The sequence below is a fragment of the Ovis canadensis genome, chromosome 8 (genome assembly GCF_042477335.2).
Source record: "Ovis canadensis isolate MfBH-ARS-UI-01 breed Bighorn chromosome 8, ARS-UI_OviCan_v2, whole genome shotgun sequence".
NCBI classification, from domain to species: domain Eukaryota; kingdom Metazoa; phylum Chordata; class Mammalia; order Artiodactyla; family Bovidae; genus Ovis; species Ovis canadensis.
In genome coordinates this window covers 26,558,531-26,569,352 of record NC_091252.1, presented here as the reverse complement: position 1 = coordinate 26,569,352, position 10,822 = coordinate 26,558,531, and the positions used below count along the sequence as shown (strand labels likewise).

The window sequence follows — 10,822 nt, the reverse complement described above, 5'->3', positions numbered from 1 at the left end:
TTACAGATAAGCTCCATTTGTTATCACAGAAGTCAGATTCACCAGCACTAGGGTTCAGATTGTCGTACAATGACAAAAGATACGATGTCTCAGAGCAAGAGAAGTGCAGCTTATCTACAGTAAAACCTCGGGTTGAACGACCGAGCTTAAAGATGCAAGGTGATGAACAGAAGTGCTTCTTAAATTCTAAAGTGTTTAGGAATCGCTTGGGGCTCTTTGTTAAATGCACATTTTAACTTAGTAGGTCCAGGTGGGGTCTGAGATCTTACATGTCTAACAAGTTCCCTGATGGTATGAATTCTGGGAATCTACCACAACAATGAGGTACATAATTCTGATATTTAAGGTCACACAAGGTTAATATTTTTATCTGAAACCTAAGAATGTTTGGGTTTGAAATATAAGAATGTTTGGAGGTCACTTTCTCTCATGAACTTTCACAGGCCAAAAGTATTGATGGCAAAGGTATGAGCTGCCAGGACAATATTTTCGGCTATAAATTATCCCTTTACTGAATTTGTTTGCTGGAATAAATCTTAATCTTCTAGTATATCAAGCCAACCATGTTTATAGATTTGTACACATGGATTTTGGGGTATATACAGAATTCTTTCCTGTATCTGTGCTATTTAATTTTCCTTATTTGGATGCCCTAGATGGCATGACATGAACCAGGGGAAGGGTTGGAAAAGAGTTGAATGTAAGTTTATATGCTTTTAATTTTCTTTTGAAATGAAGCAGATATTTGTATAAGCAGTTTATAAATAACTGCCAAAATGCTTGTGGAAAAATGGGAACACTTATTAGTAAGGACCCATTAAATCATTAAGTTAATGTAAAAGCTGAGAATAATATCACCGTTAACCTGAGAAATACTTTTTTATTTGTCCCCCTTGAGACATAGCCTCAGTGTTGCTATTAATGGTGACTATCAGGTGATATCTGGAGTATGACTTGGAATCAGCTCCTTTATTAATAATAAATAATTTACAGACAGACAACATTCACAATTGTTAAAAGTACTTCAAAGGCTTTATAGAAAGAATTTCAATATAATCCTAGTTAAGACTATCCTTGTTTGACTCTAATATAAAAAAAAAAACAACACTTTTCTTAATTTTAGACAGGAAGGCCAACACTCACTACTCTTTTATATGAAAATTTTGGCATAAAAAGTTAAGGCCACAGAAGTCATCAGGAACAGAGTAGAGAATAGAACTGGTTATTGCAGAATTGTGTCCTCCTCCACTAAATTCTCCAGAAAAGCCTCCTCTGAGCAAAATGTAGGTAGACAGAATTTCCTCTTTTTCTTTTTTTTTAAAAAATATTTTTAAAATCCAGAATATTTATTGCACACTTACTCACTGAAATTCTTAAGACAAACTGGATGCTGCAACAGCTGCCCTCTTGGGTTTAGGTATTGTTCTTTCATGGAATCCATGCCTAAATCTGCGGTATACGATTTTTAGGTGCCTCATTCAATCAGTCCCAGCGGTACTTTGTCTATTAGCTTTAGCACTCCAGTTACACTTTCTCTTACACTTGGCAGGGTAACCGCATTTGCCACAAGGCGACTTCTGAAGGTGGTAGGTCTTAGAGCCACAGCAGCAGCACAGTGGTTTTACTCCGACACATCCCAAACGAGGACGTTCCCTTCGTCATCTTGCTTCTGGCCCTCTGTAAGATTTATTTCATTCAATCCAGAACATTTATTAAAAGTGCCTTGTGTGCAGTGAACAATTACTACATGCTTAGTGGATAAGGATTTATGTGAAAAACAAAACAACTGAAGCTAAAAAGCAAAAACAAATTACTAAACGGACTTCTGCGTCTAGTTCCGAGAAGGCAGTGGCAGCCCACTCCAGTGCTCTTGCCTGGAAAATCCCATGGATGGAGGGGCCTGGTGGGCTGCAGTCCATGGGGTCACGAAGAGTCGGGCACAACTGAGCGACTTCACTTTCAGTTTTCACTTTCATGCATTGGAGAAGGAAATGCAACCCACTCCAGTGTTCTTGCCTGGAGAATCCCAGGGACAGGGGAGCCTGGTGGGCTGCCGTCTATGGGGTTGCACAGAGTTGGATACGACTGAAGTGACTTAGCAGCAGAAGCGTCTAGTTAGGACAGAGTAATACGGACCGCATTTACTCTCCTTCCTGAAACAACTTTAAAAGCAGATGAAATACATGGGACAAGGTTTTTCAAATAATGAATAACAGGCACCAAAGGATGGTGATCCCTGGGAAAGAGGAAACAGATAAGGTAAGCACTATGATCCCCTCAGCTCAGAGTCTGCAGAGAGACTCCAGGTGGATGGTGCAGGGAGGGGCACTCATGCTGAGTCTGGTCATCTCTTGGAATTGGGGAAATGGAACTGACCATCTAGGGAGCCAGGGCACCTAGAAGTTGTAGGGCAAAGTCTGTGCAGGCAGAACTTCACAGAGAAAGCTCCTGAAATCTCCAGAAGGTCCCCTCAAGTCTTCAGCTGGGTACAAATCAGTTTACTCATGTAGGGAAACAAGAACCACCTGCAAAGACCAATCGCCAAAGCTCACACAGAGCTGAGAGTAGCTCATGTTCCTAAGCATGGGGTTTTTGTCATAATTCAACAGACATTAGGTAGACCCCAAAAGTTATTACTTCAGTAGTGGAGCGTAATACTGTCCTAGTCTAATGGTTTCTTTTTAATCCTACCTCATAAGCCTTAATGGGAAGCCTCAAAAGGATAAACTCTCCAAGTAACCTAACTATGGTCAAGAACAAAGTTCAAGACTACAAATAAGAACACAAAAATATCCATCACCCATTCAATAATGCAAAATCATAATATCTGGCATCCAATTAAAAATCACCAGGTATGCACAGAAGCATGGACATTTGACTGATGGTGAAGAGAAAAAGCAATCAATAGAAACAATCAAAAATTGACAGGGGAATTAACAGGTGATGATGCTACACAACGCACCGTAGCTATATCCCATGTGCTTATGAAAGTACAGGAAAGATTGAGCATATTATGTAGAGACATGGAAGACACGGAAAAGACTGAGATCACACTGAGATGAAAAATCTAATATCTGAGATGAAACAAACATTGTATAGAATTAACAAATTAAACACTACAGAACAAAACAAATCAGTGAGCTTGAAGGCACAATAATAGAATTATTCAAACAAACACAGAGAGGAAAAAGCCCCTAACCAAATGAACACCATTGATCTGTGGGACAACTTCAAGCAGACGGAGCAGGTGAGTTAATCTGCTTGTGAGCTGGAATCCTCAGGGGGTATTTGAAGAAACGGATGTAATGCTTCCAATCCAAGAAGTGCAATGGGGCTTAAGTGCACAAAACACGAAAGAAACTATACCACAGACATTATAATAAAATTACTTAAAATCCCTGGTCAAGAGAAAATCTTAAAAACACAGAGTAAGAGACTTATTTTGTATACAGGGCAAAGCACAGCAACTATTGGGGGGAAAAATCTGTCAACCCAGGATTACGTATCAAAGTCTTCCTTTTTACTTAAGGAAAGGAATCTTCATTAAGTAGATTAGAAGCAGAAAAGCAGGGGTCTTGTCTGATTAATCTTTAAGGTGATTGACTGTAGTCACTCCTTTTTTCTTTCCAAACCTCTCCCTTCCTTTTTTATTAATAAAAATTGCAAAAAAGGATTCATCTTATGCCTATCTATTAGTTGATAATGGTAAAGCCTGATTTTAAGAGGAAGATGTCCCCTCCTAGATATCAGAATGGTGCTTAAAGTCGAACCTTCAGACACTATTATCTTCCTAAAAATCTCTTCCACAATGTCAGTTACTCTGCTCTACTCCCCAAATGCTGACCTCAAAGAGTGCTGCATGAGAAGTTATGGAGAGGGTCAGTGTGTTAGAAAATCTACTCATGGCTCATAAGAGAACCAAATGGCTGGGAAGGAAGAAAAAGATGCAGAAAGGGGATAAGCTTTACTTATTTTAACATTTTATCTGGTAGTGTATCTAATAAACAGAATCAGGGCTAAAATGCATCTAGTTCAAGAACCCCAGTGAACTATTAATGCCAAAGATTATATTTCAACTCTTAAGATATTTTAAATTAAGGAATATATATTTGTGTTGGGATTGGACTTAGACTTATGGACTAATGTTAATTTTTACAGCTTTTCTAACTCCTGTACAGTATAAGGAAAATTACCCCCCAAAAGTGTCCCAATTGGGTTAAGTTTAAATTCTCAGTTCTCATGGAAACTTCTAAGAGGCTAGCTTTCAAGTTCAAATACCCCAGGAACACTTCAGAAGCTTCTTTTTATAGAAGATTCCACCCACCCTAAATTCTTTCAGTGATTTTGCCCTAAATCAAAGAACCAACTTATTTTATAAGACAACTTAGCATGAATTATATTTATTCATAGTTACTGAGTAATCCAGGATCACAATAAATATCTACCATGAACAATACAGCTCAGTTCAGTTCAGTCACTCAGTCGTGTCCGACTCTTTGCGACCCCATGAATCGCAGCACACCAGGCCTCCCTGTCCATTGCCAACTCCCGGAGGTCACTCAGACTCACGTCCATCAAGTCAGTGATGCCATCCAGCCATCGCATCCTCTGTCGTCCCCTTCTCCTTCTGCCCCCAATCCCTCCCAGCATCAGAGTCTTTTCCAATGAGTCAACTCTTCGCATGAGGTGGCCAAAGTATTGGAGTTTCAGCTTTAGCATCAGTCCTTCCAATGAACACCCAGGGCTGATCTCCTTTAGGATGGACTGGCTGGATCTCCTTGCGGTCCAAGGAACTCTCAAGAGTCTTCTCCAGAACCACAGTTCAAAAGCATCAATTGTTCGGTGCTCAGCTTTCTTCACAGACTAACTCTCACATCCATACATGACCACTGGAAAAACCACAGCCTTGACTAGATGGACCTTTGTTGGCAAAGTAATGTCTCTGCTTTTTAATATGCTATCTAAGTTGGTCATAACTTTCCTTCCAAGGAGTAAGCATCTTTTAACTTCATGGCTGCAGTCACCATCTGCAGTGATTTTGGAGTCCAAAAAAATAAAGTCTGACACTGTTTCCACTATTGTTATTAAAATGTTACTAGAGTTCTGATAAAATGTATATTTTCTAATATACTAAGAGAAAATTTTAGACACTAAGATTCCTTAAGTTAGAAGTTATGAGTTAATTTTTAAATTATGATGATCATCTAATCTTACAGCACACATCTCTGATTTTATGAATCTGTGAGTGCATGCGTCCAACTCCTTGCAACCTAATGAACTGTAGCCCACCAGACTCCTCTGTCCATGGGATTCTCCAGGCAAGAATACTGGAGTGGATTGCCATGCCCTTCTCCAGGGAAATCTTCCCACCTCACAGATCAAACCCACGTCTCTATGTCTCATGCATTAGCAAACAGGTTCTTTATCACAGGGACTTACTGGTGGCTTAGAGGGTAAAGCATCTATCTGCCTGCAATGCGGGAGACCTGGGTTTGATCCCCAGGTTGGGAAGATTCCCTAGAGAAGGAAATGGCAACCCACTCCAGTATTCTCTTGCCTGCAAAATGCCACAGATGGAGAAGCCTGCTAGGCTACAATACATGGGATTGCCAAGAGTTGCACACGACTGAGCAACTTCACTTCTTCTTTATCACTAGTGCCATCTGGGAAGCCCTTATGAGTCTGTGCATAGAAGCAATTCATATAAAAATATATTATAACGTCTTTTCAATATACTTCTTACATATATTTCATATCTCATATCTTGTTAAAAATTAAGTTTATTTGGGCAAATAAATTACCACATACTGTTGAATCATAAAGATATCTTTGTTAATTTTATATTTCTTTGGCTTCTTTTTATTCTTTTGCCAAGTGTTATATTGAACAAAGGAGGGAGACTGGCTGGTATTTTGTGTAGAATTATGTAACTGTGATTGAGAAGAAAGATGAAAACTTACCTATATATTCTTGTAAAAATAGTTACTGAATGTGAACCCTGGGCCAAGCACCTGGTCAACACTGTACCATTGCCAAATAGCCAGCAATTTTTAAAACTGATCCTAAAGCAATCAGAATTATATTATTTATTGGAAGAAATTAGAAAGTTATATTAGAGAATACAAAAGCTTCATTCTAAGAACCTTATGGTATAACTAGGAGGATTAGTACATACGAAAAGGTTTTAAGGACCTGACAAAAACTAAGGAGATATTTGATTTCAATTTAAAATTGCTATGCTCCTCAAACACATGAAAGAAAGGTTATAAAATTCAGACAGTAATTTGGCACATGTCTGAATGAATCGATCATGGGTAGAAAAAAATTTATTAATAGGTCCCCATAAATAGATTGTCTGTGAACAGGAGTTTGAAGAAATTAAGTGATATTGCTTAAGTGGAAGATAGTAAAGAAAAGAGACAAGAAACCACATCCTCTTGCACCATTTATGAATGTTGAGATATGGAGATCACATAGGGTGGCAAGTCGATTAGCTTTTCTGGAAAACAGGATTTGTATTGACTTGAAAACAAGAACTGAAGTGAGATAGAGGAGGGCGGGTAAAATATTTTAAACTTGGGGCTGAGAACTTTGAATTTAATAAGGAAGCAAATTCAGAGACTTAGAGAATTTAAGAGCAAGGCCATCCTTTAGACCTGTACCTCCCTTTCAGAGAAAACTACCTTCTCCCTTCCAGAGAAAACTGCCTTTACTGATATCTCACACCATCAGCGGCATTTCCACTTGAGATTAGAACCCAAGACTTCTGTTCTCAGTGTTCTCTTCATATTCACTGCTACTCCACGAAATGCTAGCCCATTGACCAGGAACAGGAGAGATGCCTGAGTACAATGATAATTTGGAATATTTGCTGAGGAATTCCTAACTTTAAATATTCCTCTGCCTCTCAGGCTCAGCCTCTGATGTCCTAAAAGTCCACTTTACATTCTTTACATTGCCCAACCTCTCCCTTGGTGGATGTGGGGCTGTGGGATCATTTCTGTCACACGACAGGATCAGGACACCAGCGAGCAGCTCAGGCTCAACCCCCTTCTGCCCCCGGTCAGTGCATTACTCATGCTTGATCTCAGGGCAACTTCCTTAGAGGCCGCCCCAAGTGGGACGTCCCTCTGGGCTTCCCAGGTGGCGGGATATTCCTCCAGCAGGATCCAAACCTTACTGCAGTTATGCTGCTGCCCCACGGCCACAACCTGGGATCCTCTCATGGCCAACACTGAGAAAACACTGGGTGGAATTTACAGTTTCTCTTCTGTCATGAGCAGAAGGGAGAAAAGCCCAGTGAGTGTGATGCTTTTCAAAGCACGTTCCACTGGCTCTGGCTGCTCAACTGCTCCTGCCAGTGGGAGGAGGAGAATAAATAACCGCATAGTTAGCACAGTAACACAGTCTCAACCTTTCTTTCTCTCCTCTGAGGGTCAAGATTGTCCTCTCCAAGGCATGGCTTGACAGGCCAGCTGGGTCTCCACCACAGAGGCACCAGGTCACTCCTCCAGCCCTTCTAAAGCTCATATTTACAGGGAGGCATGAAATGTGGTCAACGGGTAAGCTATCCTTTCATATCAGGGAAGCACATGTGTCCTCTGGAATGGAGATTGTGAAGAAGAGTGGGGAATCTTATTTCATCAGTTCCTTGTAAGCAGGCTTGGCACAATCCCAGGTACACAACTCCTCATTCTGTCTCTATTTGCCCCCAAGGACAGACAGCTTTGGCTAGGGATGTAAAGTCTCTTTGGGCAGGGCTAATCTCTGGATTTTTGTATGTATTCAATTTCACGGCTGGAAAGCTTTAGAAACACTGGTAAGCTTCACTGTATTATAAATTTCTTGGTTTGCCAAACAGACCTGAAAAGCTATCAGCTGCCTGCGTCATCCAACCTGGCTATTCCCACGGCCCCGGCTAACCTTGCTATAGTGGACTGAATGCTGGTCTCCAGAAAGGTATGCCAAAGTCCTAACCTCGGTTATCTGTGAATGTAACCTTACTTGGAAGATGGCTCTTTGAAGATGTTATTAAGGTAAGGAGCTCCAGATGAGCTCATCCCGGATTAACCCAGTGGAGCTTGATCCAAAAAGTGTCCTTGTAAGGAGAGAAGAATACAGACAGTAGGGAAGAAACACAGGATCTGTGAAGTTGGAGGCAAAGATTGGAGTTATGCAGACACAAAGCAGGAACGCTCAAGATTCCCTATAGCCACCAAATGCCACTGGATTCTGAACTTCTGGTTTCCAGAACTGTGAGAGAGTAAATTATGCTGGCTCAAGTCACGAAATGTGGTAATTCGTTAGCAAAAACTCTAGCAAACTAATACACGTCGCAGACCTAGAGAAGGCTGATGAGACTGCCATCTGCCTCTCCTGCCCAGGTCTCAGCTAGCCTGCCCTAAAGAGAGGGAGCCTAGATGTTATTGAAACCTTGTAGCCACACCTCCTTCTCCCACCATCCTGGGTCTCCCCTCAAAACACAATCTCCTGCTTTTAATCTCTCCCATACTTAACCCCCTGGAAGGCTGGCACAACTTGCTTCACCCACCCTCCCATTTCTCCATCTCTTCCAAATAGGACTGGCTACATAATTTGCGGGGACCAATGTAAAATGCAAATGTGGGGTCACTTGTTTAAAAATTATTAAGAATTTCAAGGCAGGACATCAGAACGTTCACACTAGTGCAGGGCTTTCTTAGAAGTAGATGCCTGTCCCACTGCACAGATTGTAGCACCATGAAGTTGATCCTGCCTCCTAAGCCCAGCCTCCCTTAGTGTGTGAAATTCTTGTTTACTACTGAAAATTCTCTCCACCTTTATAACCTATTAACACAATGCTTTCTCCATTTTCTTGCTTTAGGTAAAAATCAGCTCTCTTCTTAGAAGAGTTTCCCCTGGATCTTCCTTGTGTGTACACCGCTCATTATCTCACACCCTGGGACCATGAGAAGCAGTGCTGGCATCCCCACAGATACCCAGTACCGCTTTGGAACCCTGCCCCACCTATACCAGCCCTTGATCCATTTAGGCATTTGTTCCCTGGATATGTACCTTCTGTCCCAGTTCTGCACAGTCATTCACTCCGTTCCTGACCGTTCCACCACAGTCACGGGAGCCTTTGGTATCTGACTCATTCCTCCTCTCCGCCACGGGTTCACCATCGGTGGCTTCAGTGTCCATATGGACAGCCTCTTTAGTAACTTAATCTCCAACTGCTTGATCTTCATTCTATGGAGAAGAGCTAGCCCAGTCACAGGGCTTCCACAACCTGCCATTATTCTCTTACTAAAACATTCCCACCTCCCGATTACAACTTCTTCTTTTTCTCTCTCTTATTTGATTGAGACTTGTTTTTTAGCTTCTTTTTCTCTCCCCTTTAATGTCTTTTTTTATCTTCCCATGTACTATTAAGTGAACCTCATAACTCTGTCCTTCAACCATTCTTTTAAAAATGGTATCTAAGTTTTTTCTTGCCTTTCCATCAAATCATCTGGTAAAACCCCAAAAGGGGGATTAATTAAACTCTCTTCATTTACAGTCACATATTTTACACAAATTCACACAATTGTGTGGAACTACTGCTATCATAAATTCCTGAGTTCAAAAGTTGTTTTTTTTTTCTTTTACTTATAGTCAGGTTCCATTATTTCCAACTGCAGCTACTAGAAACCTTCAGGCTCTATCTGACTCCATTATCTCCCTTACTTTTCTAATAGAAATGAGAAGCTATCAAAAATCTTCAATCTACTATAAAAAGACAAAAGCAATCTACAAGTAGTGTTTTCTTGTCATCATTCTGTTTTAATCGAAGAAAATGAGGTTCTATTTATTTATATCAAAACTGCTTATTAAGCAGCTATTTTGTACAGGCACTATTCCAGCTACTGAAGATACAGCTTTCATGAAGGAAACATTCAAGTGGTTCTGATGATTTCAAATATGTAACTTTAAGGCATATCAGCGAGGTCTAATGATTTTATCAAACTTGCCCCGCAAAACAGGTTTTACAAGACAAATGTTGTGAGTATAAGGAGTACAGTTGCAAAATCATAAAAATCTAACCATTGCAGTGTAACTCATAAATTCAAACATTTTAGCATCTCTATCATAGGCTCTCTAAAATAAATGGGCCTTGAATAATTTGCCTTAAATAACATTATATTTTATTATGCAATTGAAATTACACTAAAGATATTAATAACTTTCAATCTCTTTAATTACTATTTGTATGACCATACAAATAACCATGTTTTTAGAAAACAAAATGTACCAATGTTGGGATTTAGAAAAATTGTAAGTTTTAGTAACAGGGTATAATTTAAAGAACGTCAATCAACCTTAAAGGAAGAAAGGCTTGGGCTCAAAATTGGAGTCTTCCTAACTATTTCATTTTATTAAAATTATTTAACCTTGCTGAGCCTCAGTTTATTTATTTGAAAAGAGAGATGATTATTATATCAATGTTGGGGTAGGAATATTAAATACTTTAAAGAGCCTGAGGTTAGCACTATTGGCAGGTACACTAACGAAAACATCTTTCTATCTCATAGCCTTTGCCTATGAAAATACTGGAAGTAGTCAGTAGTGAAGTCGTAGGTATCACCGGCTTGGGTTGGAAGATCGGGTTCACAGTATCAGTGAACATAACGGTGTTAAGACGACTTTGGACACTAATAATGCCTTTCAGGGAGCCAGAGGAGATCTCAGGACTTCTGTGAGGAGAAACCACCTTTTCAAGAAGCAGAGAAAAGCACCTTAATTTTAATAGCAGTATCATCATTCATCTATTACGCTTTCTAAAGTTCATAGTGAAAGTGAA

General features: G+C 40.1%; 1 pseudogene; it reads right to left on the bottom strand.

Moving 5' to 3' along the window:
- Window positions 1-1,373: 1,373 nt before the first annotated feature.
- LOC138445073 (large ribosomal subunit protein eL37 pseudogene) lies at window positions 1,374-1,662 on the bottom strand (annotated as a pseudogene).
- Window positions 1,663-10,822: the final 9,160 nt, after the last annotated feature.